Genomic DNA, 19,225 nt, shown 5'->3' on the forward strand with positions numbered 1-19,225 from the left:
CATTAAATTACACGCCAGTATCACATTTCCGTGTTAAGTGAGCTCTAAATCCAGGAAAAAATCCAATTCAGTTTGTAGTCTTAAACTTTTAAATCTCGTGCGAGATGTCTTAATTAATGTTCAAACATTGTTGTTTTTAATACGTATTTATCAATGTCAAACAACAATCATTTAATTTTTTTTTTGGTGCCATACAATTTGTGATTATAGCCGGATCCAAGATATTCGAAAGAGGGCATAGTTCTCGATAATTGAATTTATACTGCCGAGCGGAGCAACGCGAAAAAAAATTAGACGATTTTATACTAAACATTTGTACAGATAACGTGGAAAACGTGAGATTTTTAAAATTATTTGGCGATCGAAAGGGGGGAGTACGCCCTTTACCCCTGTATCTGCGAATGCACGTTTAGGTATTCATGGACAAAAACCCCTTCCCATGCATTATTATAGTTGAAGACTAAAAAATACTATTTGATAAATGTATCAATGATATAAATTTCTGTCAAATTATCTTGAATTAAATTATAGAATTTTTTTTTTCTTTTAAAGTTAGTCGCGTACACCTTTTACATTTGGGTGTGTTGGAATCTACTTTTTAAACGTTAAAACTTATAAAAACAAAAAAAGAGATAAACTTCTCGCTTCGAATTTCATTATTTTAATATTTTCATGCTAAATTTTTATTTGGTAGTTTTCAAAATTCACATTTTGAGAAGAAATGAAATATGGGTCAAATGAAATGACAAGAAATGATGGAGTGTATTTGATTGCAAGTTGGTAGCTTAAGTATTCCATTAAAATATTTTTGTCAATTAAATCATTCAAAATTTAATAGCAAAATATTTAAAGACAAAAAAAAGTAGTTGGGATTGATTTTTACATTAAGTCTATATCAGCAAAAGATGCGTGTTCAAAAAGCAAAAAGTGCATGCAGTGTATGCTCCCCTGCGTCATGCTTCAATGTAATTGGACGAAATACGTTGAGTTAGGTCGGTTATGTCGAGTAAAGTCATTTCATTGGAAATCTCTGTTAGAGTTAGAGATTTCCAATAAAATGACTTTACTCGACATAACCGACCTAACTCAGCGTATTTCGTCCTATTGCATTGAAGCATGACGGAGGGGAGCATACACTTAATGCGTTTTTTGCTCTTTCGACACGCATTTTTTGCTGATATAGAGTAAATGTAAAAATCAACCCCAACTACTTTTTTTTAATCTTTAAATATTTTGTTATTAAATTTTGAATGATTTTATTGACAAAAATATTTAAACGGAATAAGCAAGCTAGCAACTTGTAATCAAATACACCCATCATTTCTTGTCATTTCACTTGACCCATATTTCAGTTCTTCTCAAAATATGAATTTAAAAAATTACCAAGTAAAAATTTAGCATGAAAGTATTAAAATAATGAAATCCGAAGCGAGAAGGTTATCTCTTTTTTTTGTTTTTATAAGTTTTAACGCTTAAAAAGTAGATTCCAACACACCCGAATGTAAAAGGTGTACTCGACTAACTTTTAAAAAAAATTATTTTTCTATAATTTAATTCAAGATAATTTGACGAAAGCAGAAATTCATATCATTGATACATTTATCAAATAGTACTTTTTAGTCTTTAACTATGATAATGCATGGGGCGAGGTTTTTGTCCATGTATACCTAAACGTGCATTCGCAGATACAGGGGGAGAGGTCGTACTCCCCCCTTTCGATCGCCAAATAATTTTAAAAATCTCACGTTTTCCACGTTATCTACAAATGTTTAGTATAAAATCGTCCAATTTTTTTTTTCGCGTTGCTCCGCTCGGCAGTATAAATTCATTTATCTTGGATCCGGCCATAATCATGATAATCACAAATTGTATAGCACAAAAAAAAATTAAATGATTGTCGTTTGACTTTGATAAATACGTTTTAAAAACAACAATGTTTGAATATTAGACATCTCACACGGGATTTAAAAGTTTATGGCTACATACTGAATTGGATTTTTTCCTGGATTTAGAGCTCACTTAACACGGAAATGTGACACTGGCGTGTAATCTAATGGACACATATTCTTGTTTCTGATGTTTCTTTTAATATAAATATTCATTTATTAAGTAATAAATATCATTCCACTAACAAATAATCATGTATCTTTTACTGATGAATTATCATTACATTTTATAGAAACTACATATAATCTACTGTACAGTTATGAACACTAATGGTCCTACCGACACTCTGTGCTTTTGACATGACACAAGGTCTTGCTTTTCTAGAGTGTTTATGTATTTTTTTACTTAATTTGTGATATGTACAAAAAAGATGTAGTATGATTGCCAATGAGACAACTCTTCACAAAAAACCAAATGACACAGCAATTAACAACTATAGGCCACCGTACGACCTTCAACAATAGGTAAAGCCCATACCGAATAGTCATCTATAAGAGGCCACAAATGACAAATGTAAAACAACTATAACGATAAAACTAACGGCATAACTAATGTACAAAAAAATGAACGAAAACACAGCAACAAACGATAACCATTGAAGTACAGGCTCCTTACTTAGGACAGTCACATCCATACATAATGTGGCGGGTTTAAACATGTTAACGGGCCCTCTTACCTGGGACAGTGGTGTAACAGTACGAAATAATTGATTAATAATCTAGACTGGATAATTATTCTGTATTTATTAGTTGTAAATGTTTTTAAGATAGTGTTCAGTAGCTGTGAATACTCTCAGATCGGTACATGGAGTTTATTTGGTAATACTAGTTATTGCTGTTTTTGTGCTTCGTTTTAGTCGGCCGAGTCAATCCCTTTCTTACTGTTTTAACTGTGAGTATAGACATGACTATTTGATAAACATACTTCTATGATCTCTATTGCTTTTAGCTTGGACATTTATAAAACTTGAACTATGTAGCAAAGAGATGCATTCGTAAAAAAATTCTCGACATAAATTGGCTAAAATATTAGATAAGGATTTAGCCTTAAGCTATAATACTTACAAGCTATAATAAATACGACGAAGATTTAGCCTCAGGCTATAATACTCATGATGATGATGATGATACTGATGTATGTCTTATATCCAGCGACAAATATTACATATATATTAAGGATGATGAAATGATAATGATAAATGAATATACCTTTTTGTACATGACCAACACTTAAGAGTCGCATTTTTATATGCTAGGTAACAAATTAGCGTACCCGATACAAAGACACACTGGGGGTCCAACAAAATAATTGAACCCGTAATTGAGGCTAGCCTGCTACCAGTCAATCCCATATTTAATAAAAACCTGTTAATATATTTTATGCTTTATGTGCATATCTTATTATTCTAGCAACACTTGTTTTGTTATGATAACACTTTTTGTTGCATAATTTGTTTGATTATTCTCCTTGATTCTTTGTATCAATAAGCTTAGTTTTTATTGTAAAATGGTGTTTCACAGCTTCCATTATCCTTGTGACTTGCTATTGTATTAATATCCAGTAGGCATGCAAGTATTATTCTGAATAGTATAAAATATTTTTTAACAAGTAAAGATTACCCCGTTTTGATCCAGACTTCCTTACCACTAGCATCTATGATACATACACTAACAAAATATTGTACCCGCACTCATATTACAATCACCCTGTCTGTCTGTCCGCCAGTCTGTTCGTTCAACAAATATTTTCAATTTTCTTTTCAGAAGCATTAGTATGCTTAGCATGCATTCTTTTTTCGATTTATTCCATTTCATCCGACATGTATATATCTGGATCCGTGTCGAGCGTCCAACTATCAAACAGAGTCTAAATGACGTGAATAACGACTACAGTGGCTCCTGCTGTCGTCAACAATAAGCAAAAAATCATACCGTATTATAATTATCAGATACTAGTATATAAGGCATTGACTTTGAAAAATGTAAACAGTTCAAACGAAAATATAACATCTTTACAACAGTAAAATTAACCCAAAAATGACAGAAAGTAAAAAAACGACATTCACTGAATTGAAAGCTCCTGACTTGGGAAAGCCAATATAGAATTTGGCTTGATTTAACGCGTTTACTAGCGTTCAACACTCTGGTGTAACAGCACGATATAAGAAAAAAACCGACAAGATCAGTTGGAAATAGCTCAACTAATCAATATTGAATTTAGCCCAAAACAATTACATTTTTATGATGAAAGACACAGAGTACCGATCTTAAAGTACCCCCAGGTACTGAAAGCTGATTCTTATGTTCATGTTGAATTACCTGAGTTAAAAAAAATAAGGAGATATGATATGATTGCCAATAAGAAATGAAGTAGATGTAAGCAATGATAGGCAACTGTACGGCCTTCATCAATGAGAAAAATCCATACCGTATAGTCGACTATAAAAGGAACCAGCTTGAAAAATATGAAACAATTCAATTGAGAAAACTACCGGCCTGATTCAAAACAAAACAATTTACGAAAAACAAATATAACAGATATGAATTAACGACAACAAGTGAACCACAGGCTCCTGACATGGGACAGGTACATAAAAAATAAGTGATCAACCCCTCCCCCTAAGCCTGGGACAGTGGTGCAACAGCACGACATAAGAACAACCTGGAAAAACCTTCCTTCAGAGAGCTTGGTTTACACATATATACATATTTAAAGTAATTATGAATATAAAATTTGTTTTCAGCCGTGTATCACCTTCACTGGTGATCCTATGCATGGATATGTCGTAGAGTTTAACTTTATATATAAATATATATCTCTAAGGCGAGACAACAATTGAAACTAAAAACTTTTGCTTACCTCAATCAATATGTTATAGTTTAAGAATCCACTGCTAATTGGACTAGTAAGAGTTGTCTTAATCCAAAAACAACTATGTCAATATCAAGCCTTACTAATTAAAAGTACATTTTAAAAAAGGAAATTACTGTAAAGACTGAAGTGACATTGTAGTTGTCTTAAAAATGTAACAAGTAAATAAATTGGCATTCTCGTCCACTATAAATCAGAGATACTTGGGGACAGGACATTTATTTAGCCAATTACTATGTACTATAAATTAATTGTTTACTATCCACAGCGGTCAATGTTTATATGCAGATTAGTCATCTATTGCTAATCAAGTACACCTTCCAAATTACAATCTATATAACGAATTGGTGTACACATTTATTTACATATATCATTTTAATTTACAAAATTCTTTTTTTTAACGTTAGTTGACTTTCATTTGAAAGAAAAGTGTGTGTCAACAATTAAAATTTAAAGAAGTACAAGACCTGTATTAATTTTTTTTTTAAATATACACATCCCTTTGTCGAAAGTTTTCTCTGGGGAAAAAATCGGAGATTGTAAATAAACAAGATTAACTGCAGAAGAAGAGAACGTTTAAAATGATGCTTAATAAAGTATGATGCAATCCCGGTTATCAAATTTAACAGAGACAAATTCTGACTAACACTTTGAATTCCATATTTCTGAAATCGCTAGAAAAATCTCTGTCTAATAATAAATACCCACGGAAATTAAATATTATAAAACATTAAGAGACGAAAGGAAAAAGGGACACCAATCGGATAACGACAAATAAAAGCATGTCAAATATTAAATAATAAAAGGTTCATTTGCAAAGTATATCGAAAAACAAAATCATGGTCAAAACCATGAAATACAACTCAAATCAATCGTATGATAGGTAAAGATACGTGTATATACGTGGTCTTATGACAGTGAAGTTTTGGCGGGAATCTCAATAATCACATGATATATAAAAATCATGATTTCTTTGTTTTTCATCATCTTAGAAATACTTGATATTGATAAAATTTATCACGGATGGGTTTAATAGTTTAGACATTCTTAGTTAAAATTTGAGTTACGTATTTAACACAATTAATATGTTAGCAATAACCGGTCCCGTTACGTGCGTACGTCGAGTTAGGTACGTATGTCATTTTATTGGAAATCTCTATTGGAACCTTAATAACTCACTATACGGTATGGATTTTTCGTAATGAATTCGGGACCTATAGTTGCTAACATTTACGTCATTTCGTCCCTGTAGGATAGTTGCCACATTGACAATCATATAATACCTTCTTATTTTTATATTCAATATTCATATATCTATAAATCAATAAGTATTTTTTATTTTTAGAACGATCCGGTCATGACGAAACGTAAGTACAGTTAAGCATCATGTAAAGTGTTTTATACATTGTAAAGAATAACCAACACTCTATGTTAAATCGAGGAAAATACAATTAAATTAGAACACTCTTTATACCACTCTTTCCATGGAAAGAGTGTTCAGTAGATTTAGTAGATTAAGTAGTTATAACGTATTTAACTTCTTGTCCTTGTCGGTTATGTCTGCTCATCAACGTTTGTATAAGTTTAATATCGACAAAAAAGTTGGTTTCAAAGTGCAATTTTTGTCGAAATGCGCATCTGAGATAGAAAATAGTCACCGTTTAATTTAATTTCCATTACTTGGTCTGCTGGTGTAATGTTGGTCGTCAAGGATATCACCGGCCTAGTTGCTCAGTACTTCAGTATTGATAAACGTATTATTGGTGTTATTATACTTCACGTAAAAATGCAATATTTTGATTGGCTTATACGAGGGTGTTAGTTTACTCTATTTTATGGTAAATACTCTATTACCCTTCACGGAGACGCTTGATCAAGTGTGCGCTTTATTAAATACGACTCTATCCTATGGCAAATACTCTATTACCCTTCACGGAGACGCTTGATCAAGTGAGCGCTTTATTAAATACGGATGGTTGTTATGTACAAGACGTCATAGTTTATTACTTTGAATTTGAAATTTAATCGACAGTTATAACAGAACATTCAGTATAACAAATTAAATAACACATATCTGAGAGGGTGATAGAGCAGATTGTTACCCCTCGAAAAGATATTGTCAACCTTGGCTTCGCCTCAGTTGACAATGTTTTCTCGGAGTAACAATCTGCTCTATCACCCTCTCAGCTATGTGTTATTTATATATTGTTATATGCAGTGATGACACGCAAGATATCATTTGAAATTGAACAGATATCTCCATAATGCAAAGCTCTGATTCCTATTCCGGCTTTTGTCTTACTAATTTTTAGTCTTATTTCGGTATTATTAGCTCTTCAACGTTTGTATAACTTTTATATTTTCAAATATTTCGGCATCTGGCATCACTAAAGAGGAATTATTTGTCGAAATGCGAATCAGTTGCAGTAACATTGATACTGTTAAACTGCTTTCAATTTCAATCTCAAAATAACAACATTCTAACCAGACCTTAGTAAATGATACCGTTGCCGGTAGACTGTTGGTCCCCGATAGTATCACCTGTTCAGTAGAACAGTATTTCGACATTCAATCACCGATTGCAAATTGCTGAATTTAAATGCGAGATGCTGACCGAATTCATCGTTGTAGTATGTTGACTCCTTACTTTATTCAATTCAACCAATCAAATGTTGTATGCATATATTTTAGTTATATATTTGTAAAATATACAGGAATCAGAAAATAGTTGGATTCAGTTTTGCTATAGAAACACCTTTTAATCATTATATTCGAATAAAGCAATATGTATTTGTGGTTTAGAAAATATATAATATCTGAGTATATTTCCTATTCACTAATTTTCACAGAAACTCTTGACCCTTCTCAAGCATTTTATTTACAACAATTTTTTTCGATATTTTTATAATGTAACTACAAATAATGAATAACTGAATATATTTGAACCAGATTACTTAAAATGTGTGTAGTCATTAAACGTTTTACGATCAGTTATCATTTGTTTATTTGAAGGACAATGCCATCCTATGAGTCCCTTGAGGTGAAACACGAATCAAATGTTTATAAGGAATTAAAGAGTATGTATTATATTCGGTACATCAAGGTAGTTGACAATCTTCATGGATATTTAATGAAAGCTAAATAAATTAAACTAACCACTTTCAATTGAATCACATAAAAGTTGTTCAGTTGGATATTGGTTAGCTTTGAAAAGAAATATGAACCAATGCTAACTTGTTAATTTGACTTTTATAATTGTGACCTTACTGCCATCATTGACAGTTAAACTTTAGCATGTGTTTGTAATTAATTAAAGATAAATTTGAATATGCTTGTTTTTTTTTTTCAGAATATTTTAGTTTAATTACTGATATTCATGTTCTTGAAGATTAAAAGAAACAGTCAAGTATAGACATGCACAGCATTGAAACCTCCAAAGGATTGATTTTCCTTTGATTTTTGTATCAACTTTCCAATACACAAGCTTGATTGAAATAATATTAGTTACATATTGTGTTAGTGACCTAATACGATATATACGGGGTCAGTAAATTCCATATGGGGTTCGAGCGAATACGATATATACGGGGTCAGTAAATTCCATATGGAGTGAGAGCGAAGCTCGAACCCCATATGGAAATTACTGACCCCGTATATATCGTATTAGGTCACTAGCACACTATGTAACGAATTTATCTTACCGACTATCTTTATTTGTTGAATTTAGACTAGAGTTTTCTCATTTGCAATCATACCACATCTTCTTATTTTTATATTAAAGTGTTCAAGTGTTCAATTTTAAGAACTATTTGTCTGCACAAAAAAATTATGTCAACAATAACAATTTGATATGAACAACCTTGGTATAACAATATTAAACAGAACTTTCAATACATTTGAATAATCAAATAGTGCAAAAGGCGTAACTCCACTACTAACCGTGTATTGAAATAAGCCCCGCCTCCCTACTAACCTAATATGGAATATACACGGTCTCCACGCGGACGCTTTTAACCAATCATATTCCTAGAAACGTATAGGAGGTAAGATAAAGCTAAATATTAGCTTTTCCCTCTGATATTTCTTGGGATTTTTGCGCTTTCTGTGATTCCTTGTGTCTTTGCTTTTCGAGGGTTTTGCTACTAGATGTAGATTTGTCCAGACCAATAAAAAAATAGTATAAGATCTAAATGGGAATACCATTGATTTGTCAAAAGGACTTTCATAGTGTTGTTCATAATAAAAGATACTTTAATTTCAATTAAATGTTTTTTATCAATTACTAAAAGCTGAAACCATAAGAAAACAATATTCTTACATGACTAACTATCTTTCAGGTGACGATCCGGAAATACCTCAGAAGTAAGTGGGTTGTTGTTTATAGAAATGAGTATAATGAGATACGCAATATTTATCACTAAAAAGAGAGTTTTCTATTGATAAAATACAATGGATATTAGAAAAATAAAAACTAGTGTAACACATGTTATCAAGAAACTTGATCTTAACACTAATTACGCACGGCACTCGTTTGGTCTACTTAAAGTCCATTTATGGCGCTAGAATAAAAAGTCAAAAAAACACTAAAAACTCCAAATTGAATGAACATCGCCAAATTTAGCTAAAACTATCTGTGTTTGTTGGTGGACAAAAAAATGCTTAAAATTATTTTAATATTTCATAGACATTAAAACATTGTTTTCATATCAAGCGAGATATTTGCATATATCTTGACCTTAAATTAAAGTTGCACCGCCTTATGGATACTATTTGCCATATTTCAATAATTATTCTTGATTATTCCAAAATTGCTGATCAGGGGTAAGAGTCACATACGCTTTAACTTTTACCTGATAAATACCTAACAATTTGAGTTGTGAGCTATTGCTTAATAATGTTCCCGCGCTAAAGTGTATTCGGCGAACAGGCAGTTTATAAGAGACGGATGGACTGACGAAAACACGGACAGATGTAGAACAGTTAAACTTTTGGAGCGGGATATAAAATTGAAAATATCCGCTACAGAGCTTGCACATACTTAGTGAAGTAGAGAAATGTAATTACAACTGATGCTCCTAGTGGAGCAGGAATTGCTTTGACTTGGGGAACACATGAGTTCCTCATCGGTTTATGTTACGATTCATATTCTATTTCTTTAGTTCTCTTCATGATTTTGTTGATGTGTTTGTCTGTTCTTCTTCTTTTTTGGTCATGGTGTTGTCTATATTTCGACTTTTTATGGTCATTGCCCCTAAACATCTAGAACTGAAACATGTAATGGAATGAAATTTCAAATCAGTTGTTACGAATCATTAAACAAATCTGTAAACGAACTCGAAAATTGCAGGGGAAAGATACCTATTACATGTGTATAGTTCCGATTTGAAGTTAAAGTTTATGACCCAATTTCCCAACAAACAGGTGAACAAAGGGAGATGAGAGGTGTACGACCATGAGACAACATTTTTAAGACACAAGAGCCAATCGACATCCGGACAATACACAGATGTTAAAATTTGTTATTTCAAGCTATGTGATATTTAACAAACTGTAATAGGAATGAACAGATCAAATCAATTGTTACGAATCTTTAAACAAATATGTAAACGAACTCGTAAATTACAGGGGGACAAAACTAGAGTTAATCGACAGATTGTAGGTATTCACATGGGCACCAATTGTGCCTCTATAATAGCAGACTTGTTCCTGTTCTGTTATGAATCACAGTTTATGGCCAAGCTTAGTAAAGACCCGTCTTAATTCCATTTAATTGATAAATTCAACAACACTTACCGTTAGTTTGATGATATTGTATTTTGTTAAATAACCAAGAATTCTCTAAATATACTGCCGAAATTTACCCAAAGGAACTAACCTTAAATAAATCAAATATTAACAGCAATAAGTGTCCTTTTCTAGATTTAGACATTTCGGTTTCACACCAGAAACTTTACACAGACATTTACGACAAAAGGGATGATTTTTCTTTCCCTGTTGTTAATTTTCCTTCTATAAACGGTGATGTTTCTTTGGTAACGTCTTACATATACGGTGTTTATATATCATAACTCGTTCGCTTTGCCCGTGTCTCTAGTAGCGTTTTGGATTCCAATGAGCGTAATCCATGTATTTATGGTAAAATATTAAGTCAGGGATTTCGTTACTTCAAATTACTTTAAACCTTTACTAAATTCTTGCATAATTACACAAATTTGGTTTGCAAGTTTGGATGTACCAGACGGAATAGCACATCATAAATTTTACGGTGATGTTGTTAACTGAGCCCGGAAATGTATATACGACCCGAGTAAACTTGTCAATCCTGGGAATAAACATATTCTAAAAGGTTACCAATTAAACGCTGTAATTAGATCTTTGAATACTGTTTTACTGGTATAAATATTGATTTTGTTATCAGCAAATTAAAACCGTAGTTAATAGTATTTTTATACACATATGCACTTTCACGTTACTACAATCTGTCGATACCTATATTTTGGCATTGCACAAGGTCATGTTTTTCTCTGACAATTAATGACGACTTTTCACTAAATCCATTGAATTTTGGATGTGTACTGATTGATATATTAGTCTTAAATAAATTATTTCTTTTATTAGTTGGTATTGGCTTTGAACTAGCTGTCAGTACCTGCGACAAATTGTATAATAGCTTCTTTCTAAACACCACAGTCGACATAATTAAAACTACACGAAGATATCACAAAACCGCATTTGAGTAGTTATTAACAAAATATACTATAATGACAAGTTTAACTAAAAACCCAAAATTCTGTAGGAAGTCGTATATAATTCTATGTATACATATATAGTCTAGTACTTTTATTACAGGTATACTTGTTTTGTAGAGACCTTATTCTAGTTATATTGGTAAAAAAAATGGAACATGTAGAATTTCACTAAATCTGGTTTATCTTCAGAGTCTTAATGAAATTAACTCAAATATAAAATTTTATAAATATTTCATGAAGATTGAGAAAATCCTGGGCCTTTACTATGATAACTCAGCATATATTCACAGTTTACAATATGCATAGTTTACCTAAAGCCCTGTATGCAAAGTAAATTCATAATATATGCACATTTGTAATTTAAATTGTTAATCAGTGCTTATACTTACTCTTCACAGTCATTGAAACTTATGGATCCTTGATGAATATTGTTGTTTTGTCCTGTCGAAAACCGACAAGTAAGCCGTAACACCTGAATGTGCTTTTTTGTGACCGTGGCATGAAAAATACAAGCTAGAGATACAAAAATACCTCAATAAAACTAACAATAGTGTGTTCTATCCTAAAAATGTACTACATGTAAATATTCCATATTCACAGAAACAGCAGAATTATTTAGCAAATATGAGGCCCCAGGGGCAAAAAACAGAGAAAAATCCCTAACTCCTGGGTCATAAAACAGAAAATTAACCTCTTGAAGGCCATGCTTTTATTATCATAAAGGTCTTCCGTATAGAAAACAATAACTGTGCTTTGAATTTATGCAAAAGACAGATTCCAGCATTCAGTTCTATAAAACTTTTAGTGAATTCATATATCAGACTGGTACCTACATACAATTTTTGCAAATATGGCTTCGTTTAAACAGTTCTTTTTCATATATTAGCCAAATTATGTTAGATATATAGTAAGAGATTATATTATTGTGACAAGATTTCTAAACTGACCATTTGAGGCAGAAATTGTGAACTTTTATAGATAAATAGGCATACAGTAAGATGTGGACTGGAGACAGAGGCAGGATTGGATACTTATATAATCTTCAATGTTGTAATGATTAACCCCTAAGCTTTACATTTATAGCATTCTGACATGCTTTCAGTTTGTTATCAGAATAGTTTTATACAGGTTCTAGGCATTTCATGTCCGAAAACATGCACATAGGGTAAGCTGACATTAATTAAAGTCTTGCTTTCAAATTCCTTAAAAATTGCAACAGGGATGGGGGTACAAAGTGTACTGTAAAAGAAAAGTTAAAGCATATTCAGTGATTTCTTTTAGGCTATGATTCTGATAAATAACTATCGTTGTGAGAAAAAGTGTTTTTCAAGTTTTTTTCTATTTGAATAAATGCTAGTGTAGGTTGCACTTTGTATATACAGCTGTTTCACAAACCACGCCTCTTTTGGGGAGATATATAATATTCATAGATATTTTGTTTTGTTTACCTACGGGTTCCCGGAAATGATCTTTATGTTTCACCTCGTAGAGACATAACTTGGGAATGTTGCCAGTATAAATACACATGGATAGCGGCTAAATTGAATTCTGAGGAAGACCCAAAGTTAGCGGAGGGGTAGTACAGAATTATATCATAAGTTTAAACTCTTCGAAGTTCGGGTCATATAAATGTTGAAAATATGTCGCACAGCCCTGTATTTTGTAATAAAATAGTAGTGCATATGAGCTTTCCATTCTAGGATAAAAAAAATTACGAAACTTCATAGTAAAAGTGACACAGTTTTAGCCGTAAAAGGAGTTCATATGGGAAATTGCATTGTTTATATTTACAGAAGTGCAACCTTAAGGTTTGAAAGTTATCAAATTGACAGGAGAGAAATTCACCAAATCCATTGAATATTGGATGTGTACTGATTGATATATTAGTCTTAGATAAATAATTTCATTTATTAGTTGGTATTGGCTTTGAACTAGCTGTCAGTACCTGCGACAAATTGTATAATAGCTTCTTTCTAAACACCACAGTCGACATAATTAAAACTACACGAAAATATCACAAAACCGCATTTGAGTAGTTATTAAAAAAATATACTATAATGACAAGTTTAACTAAAAAACCAAAATTCTGTAGGAAGTCGTATATAATTCTATGTATACATATATAGTCTAGTACTTTTATTACAGGTATACTTGTTTTGTAGAGACCTTATTCTAGTTATATTGGTTGAAAAAATGGAACATGTAGAATTTCACCAAATCTGGTTTATCTTCAGAGTCTTAATGAAATTAACTCAAATATAAAATTTTATAAATATTTCATGAAGATTGAGAAAATCCTGGGCCTTTACTATGATAACTCAGCATATATTCACAGTTTACAATATGCATAGTTTACCTAAAGCCCTGTATGCAAAGTAAATTCATAATATATGCACATTTGTAATTTAAATTGTTAATCAGTGATTATATTTACTCTTCACAGTCATTGAAACTCATGGATTCTTGATGAATATTGTTGTTTTGTCCTGTCGAAAACCGACAAGTAAGCCGTAACACCTGAATGTGCTTTTTTGTGACCGTGGCATGAAAAATACAAGCTAGAGATACAAAAATACCTCAATAAAACTAACAATAGTGTGTTCTATCCTAAAAATGTACTACATGTAAATATTCCATATTCACAGAAACAGCAGAATTATTTAGCAAATATGAGGCCCCAGGGGCAAACAACAGAGAAAAATCCCTAACTCCTGGGTCATAAAACAGAAAATTAACCTCTTGAAGGCCATGCTTTTATTATCATAAAGGTCTTCCGTATAGAAAACAATAACTGTGCTTTGAATTTATGCAAAAGACAGATTCCAGCATTCAGTTCTATAAAACTTTTAGTGAATTCATAAATCAGACTGGTACCTACATACAATTTTTGCAAATATGGCTTCGTTTAAACAGTTCTTTTTCATATATTAGCCAAATTATGTTAGATATATAGTAAGAGATAATATTATTGTGACAAGATTTCTAAACTGACCATTTGAGGCAGAAATTGTGAACTTTTATAGATAAATAGGCATACAGTAAGATGTGGACTGGAGACAGAGGCAGGATTAGATACTTATATAATCTTCAATGTTGTAATGATTAACCCCTAAGCTTTACATTTATAGCATTCTGACATGCTTTCAGTTTGTTATCAGAATAGTTTTATACAGGTTCTAGGCATTTCATGTCCGAAAACATGCACATAGGGTAAGCTGACATTAATTAAAGTCTTGCTTTCAAATTCCTTAAAAATTGCAACAGGGATGGGGGTACAAAGTGTACTGTAAAAGAAAAGTTAAAGCATATTCAGTGATTTCTTTTAGGCTATGATTCTGATAAATAACTATCGTTGTGAGAAAAAGTGTTTTTCAAGTTTTTTTCTATTTGAATAAATGCTAGTGTAGGTTGCACTTTGTATATACAGCTGTTTCACAAACCACGCCTCTTTTGGGGAGATATATAATATTCATAGATATTTTGTTTTGTTTACCTACGGGTTCCCGGAAATGATCTTTATGTTTCACCTCGTAGAGACATAACTTGGGAATGTTGCCAGTATAAATACACATGGATAGCGGCTAAATTGAATTCTGAGGAAGACCCAAAGTTAGCTGAGGGGTAGTACAGAATTATATCATAAGTTTAAACTCTTCGAAGTTCGGGTCATATAAATGTTGAAAATATGTCGCACAGCCCTGTATTTTGTAATAAAATAGTAGTGCATATGAGCTTTCCATTCTAGGATAAAAAAATTTACGAAACTTCATAGTAAAAGTGACACAGTTTTAGCCGTAAAAGGAGTTCATATGGGAAATTGCATTGTTTATATTTACAGAAGTGCAACCTTATGGTTTGAAAGTTATAAAATTGACAGGAGAGAAATTCACTAAATCCATTGAATATTGGATGTGTACTGATTGATATATTAGTCTTAGATAAATAATTTCATTTATTAGTTGGTATTGGCTTTGAACTAGCTGTCAGTACCTGCGACAAATTGTATAATAGCTTCTTTCTAAACACCACAGTCGACATAATTAAAACTACACGAAGATATCACAAAACCGCATTTGAGTAGTTATTAAAAAAATATACTATAATGACAAGTTTAACTAAAAAACCAAAATTCTGTAGGTAGTCGTATATAATTCTATGTATACATATATAGTCTAGTACTTTTATTACAGGTATACTTGTTTTGTAGAGACCTTATTCTAGTTATAATGGTTGAAAAAATGGAACATGTAGAATTTCACCAAATCTGGTTTATCTTCAGAGTCTTAATGAAATTAACTCAAATATAAAATTTTATAAATATTTCATGAAGATTGAGAAAATTCTGGGCCTTTACTATGATAACTCAGCATATATTCACAGTTTACAATATGCATAGTTTACCTAAAGCCCTGTATGCAAAGTAAATTCATAATATATGCACATTTGTAATTTAAATTGTTAATCAGTGATTATATTTACTCTTCACAGTCATTGAAACTCATGGATCCTTGATGAATATTGTTGTTTTGTCCTGTCGAAAACCGACAAGTAAGCCGTAACACCTGAATGTGCTTTTTTGTGACCGTGGCATGAAAAATACAAGCTAGAGATACAAAAATACCTCAATAAAACTAACAATAGTGTGTTCTATCCTAAAAATGTACTACATGTAAATATTCCATATTCACAGAAACAGCAGAATTATTTAGCAAATATGAGGCCCCAGGGGCAAACAACAGAGAAAAATCCCTAACTCCTGGGTCATAAAACAGAAAATTAACCTCTTGAAGGCCATGCTTTTATTATCATAAAGGTCTTCCGTATAGAAAACAATAACTGTGCTTTGAATTTATGCAAAAGACAGATTCCAGCATTCAGTTCTATAAAACTTTTAGTGAATTCATAAATCAGACTGGTACCTACATACAATTTTTGCAAATATGGCTTCGTTTAAACAGTTCTTTTTCATATATTAGCCAAATTATGTTAGATATATAGTAAGAGATAATATTATTGTGACAAGATTTCTAAACTGACCATTTGAGGCAGAAATTGTGAACTTTTATAGATAAATAGGCATACAGTAAGATGTGGACTGGAGACAGAGGCAGGATTGGGTACTTATATAATCTTCAATGTTGTAATGATTAACCCCTAAGCTTTACATTTATAGCATTCTGACATGCTTTCAGTTTGTTATCAGAATAGTTTTATACAGGTTCTAGGCATTTCATGTCCGAAAACATGCACATAGGGTAAGCTGACATTAATTAAAGTCTTGCTTTCAAATTCTTTAAAAATTGCAACAGGGATGGGGGTAAAAAATGTACTGTAAAAGAAAAGTTAAAGCATATTCAGTGATTTCTTTTAGGCTATGATTCTGATAAATAACTATTGTTGTGAGAAAAAGTGTTTTTCAAGTTTTTTTTCTATTTGAATAAATGCTAGTGTAGGTTGCACTTTGTATATACAGCTGTTTCACAAACCACGCCTCTTTTGGGGAGATATATAATATTTATAGATATTTTGTTTTGTTTACCTACGGGTTCCCGGAAATGATCTTTATGTTTCACCTCGTAGAGACATAACTTGGGAATGTTGCCAGTATAAATACACATGGATAGCGGCTAAATTGAATTCTGAGGAAGACCCAAAGTTAGCGGAGGGGTAGTACAGAATTATATCATAAGTTTAAACTCTTCGAAGTTCGGGTCATATAAATGTTGAAAATATGTCGCACAGCCCTGTTTTTTGTAATAAAATAGTAGTGCATATGAGCTTTCCATTCTAGGATAAAAAAAATTACGAAACTTCATATTAAAGGTGACACAGTTTTAGCCGTAAAAGGAGTTCATTTGGGAAATTGCATTGTTTATATTTACAGAAGTGCAACCCTAAGATTTGAAAGTTAATATCAAAATTAATATGTTTACAGTCATTTTAAATTATTCATTTCACAGTTAAGGCAAATGTTCATTCGCATTGTTGAATGGAGGTATCGTCCTGAACATGCATGAAATATTTGCCAATGGACGTAAAGCAACCAACAATCAATCAATTGAATAGAGGTTGAATTAGTTTGAACTAATATATTGAAGGATATATATTTCTTGGTGCCATGGAGCCAGTCAATTCTGAAGTCTCTTTGATACCATGTTTCTCTATCAAAAATGTAAACTAGTAACTATCGGTGTTTACTTCAAATGTATTCAACATGTAAAAGTTTTATTTTTTTTTTAAATCTTTGCAACAACAAAAAAAAAAAAAAAAAAAAATTATACCAAAAACCACATCGAGACTTTTTGTCCTCTAATTTTTTCTTGTGAATTTCTGCCTTATCTTCTAATTGATACATTAATCCAAAGATTGCAAGTATGTAATGCCGTTGGTTTTCCCGTTTGAATATGAAAGTTAATATCAAAATTAATATGTTTACAGTCATTTTAAATTATTCATTTCACAGTTAAGGCAAATGTTCATTCGCATTGTTGAATGGAGGTATCGTCCTGAACATGCATGAAATATTTGCCAATGGACGTAAAGCAACCAACAATCAATCAATTGAATAGAGGTTGAATTAGTTTGAACTAATATATTGAAGGATATATATTTCTTGGTGCCATGGAGCCAGTCAATTCTGAAGTCTCTTTGATACCATGTTTCTCTATCAAAAATGTAAACTAGTAACTATCGGTGTTTACTTCAAATGTATTCAACATGTAAAAGTTTTATTTTTTTTTTAAATCTTTGCAACAACAACAAAAAAAAAAAAAAAAAAAATTATACCAAAAACCACATCGAGACTTTTTGTCCTCTAATTTTTTCTTGTGAATTTCTGCCTTATCTTCTAATTGATACATTAATCCAAAGATTGCAAGTATGTAATGCCGTTGGTTTTCCCGTTTGAATGGTTTTACACTAGTAAGTATTGGGGCCCTTTATAGCTTGCTATTCGGTGTGAGCCAAGGCTCCGTGTTGAAGACCGTACTTTGACCTATAATGGTTTACTTTTATGAATTTTGACTTGGATGGAGGGTTGTCTCATTGGCACTCATACAACATTTTCTTATATCTATATACATAATTCGGCTCTGGCTTATCATGTTAAAGAAATACCCATTTGGTGATTTTCAATTATTTTATATTGAATTATGTAAAGTGATGTGTTTTTGCATTCTATTTATCTAGCAAAATGGTATCTTTATATAGTATTACGTTTTGTATTTCATAATTTTCCAGACAGGTTGTTACCTTCGTTTCCGGTACACCCACACTTCTAAGCTGTGTTCATCTTTAGGAAATATTTAATTTTGCTATATGATTTATCATAAGTTTCAAAATCTGCAGCAATTAATCCTGCCTCTTTAATGTCAAATGAAAGTAAGGTAGTGTCCCTTTAATATGGAATGAAAGGAACGAGAGAACTTTTCACGTGGTATAGTTATCTAAAATGACATTAACATGCGGTAATTGACGACTTATAATTGTTTTGTAACATGAAAGGAGCTTGACGCATGGACCTATTTGTTCTTTTCTCTTTTTGTGTTTGAGATTTTCTCTAAATTTCTTTAATATTTCGAATTATTCTGCCTTGTATCTTACACTAACTGTAGTTTATACGTACTGCGAGCCGAAAAATCCATAGTTGCCCTCTGGAT

Source organism: Mytilus californianus, unplaced genomic scaffold, assembly GCF_021869535.1.
Source record: "Mytilus californianus isolate M0D057914Y unplaced genomic scaffold, xbMytCali1.0.p SCAF_5, whole genome shotgun sequence".
NCBI classification, from domain to species: Eukaryota; Metazoa; Mollusca; class Bivalvia; order Mytilida; family Mytilidae; genus Mytilus; species Mytilus californianus.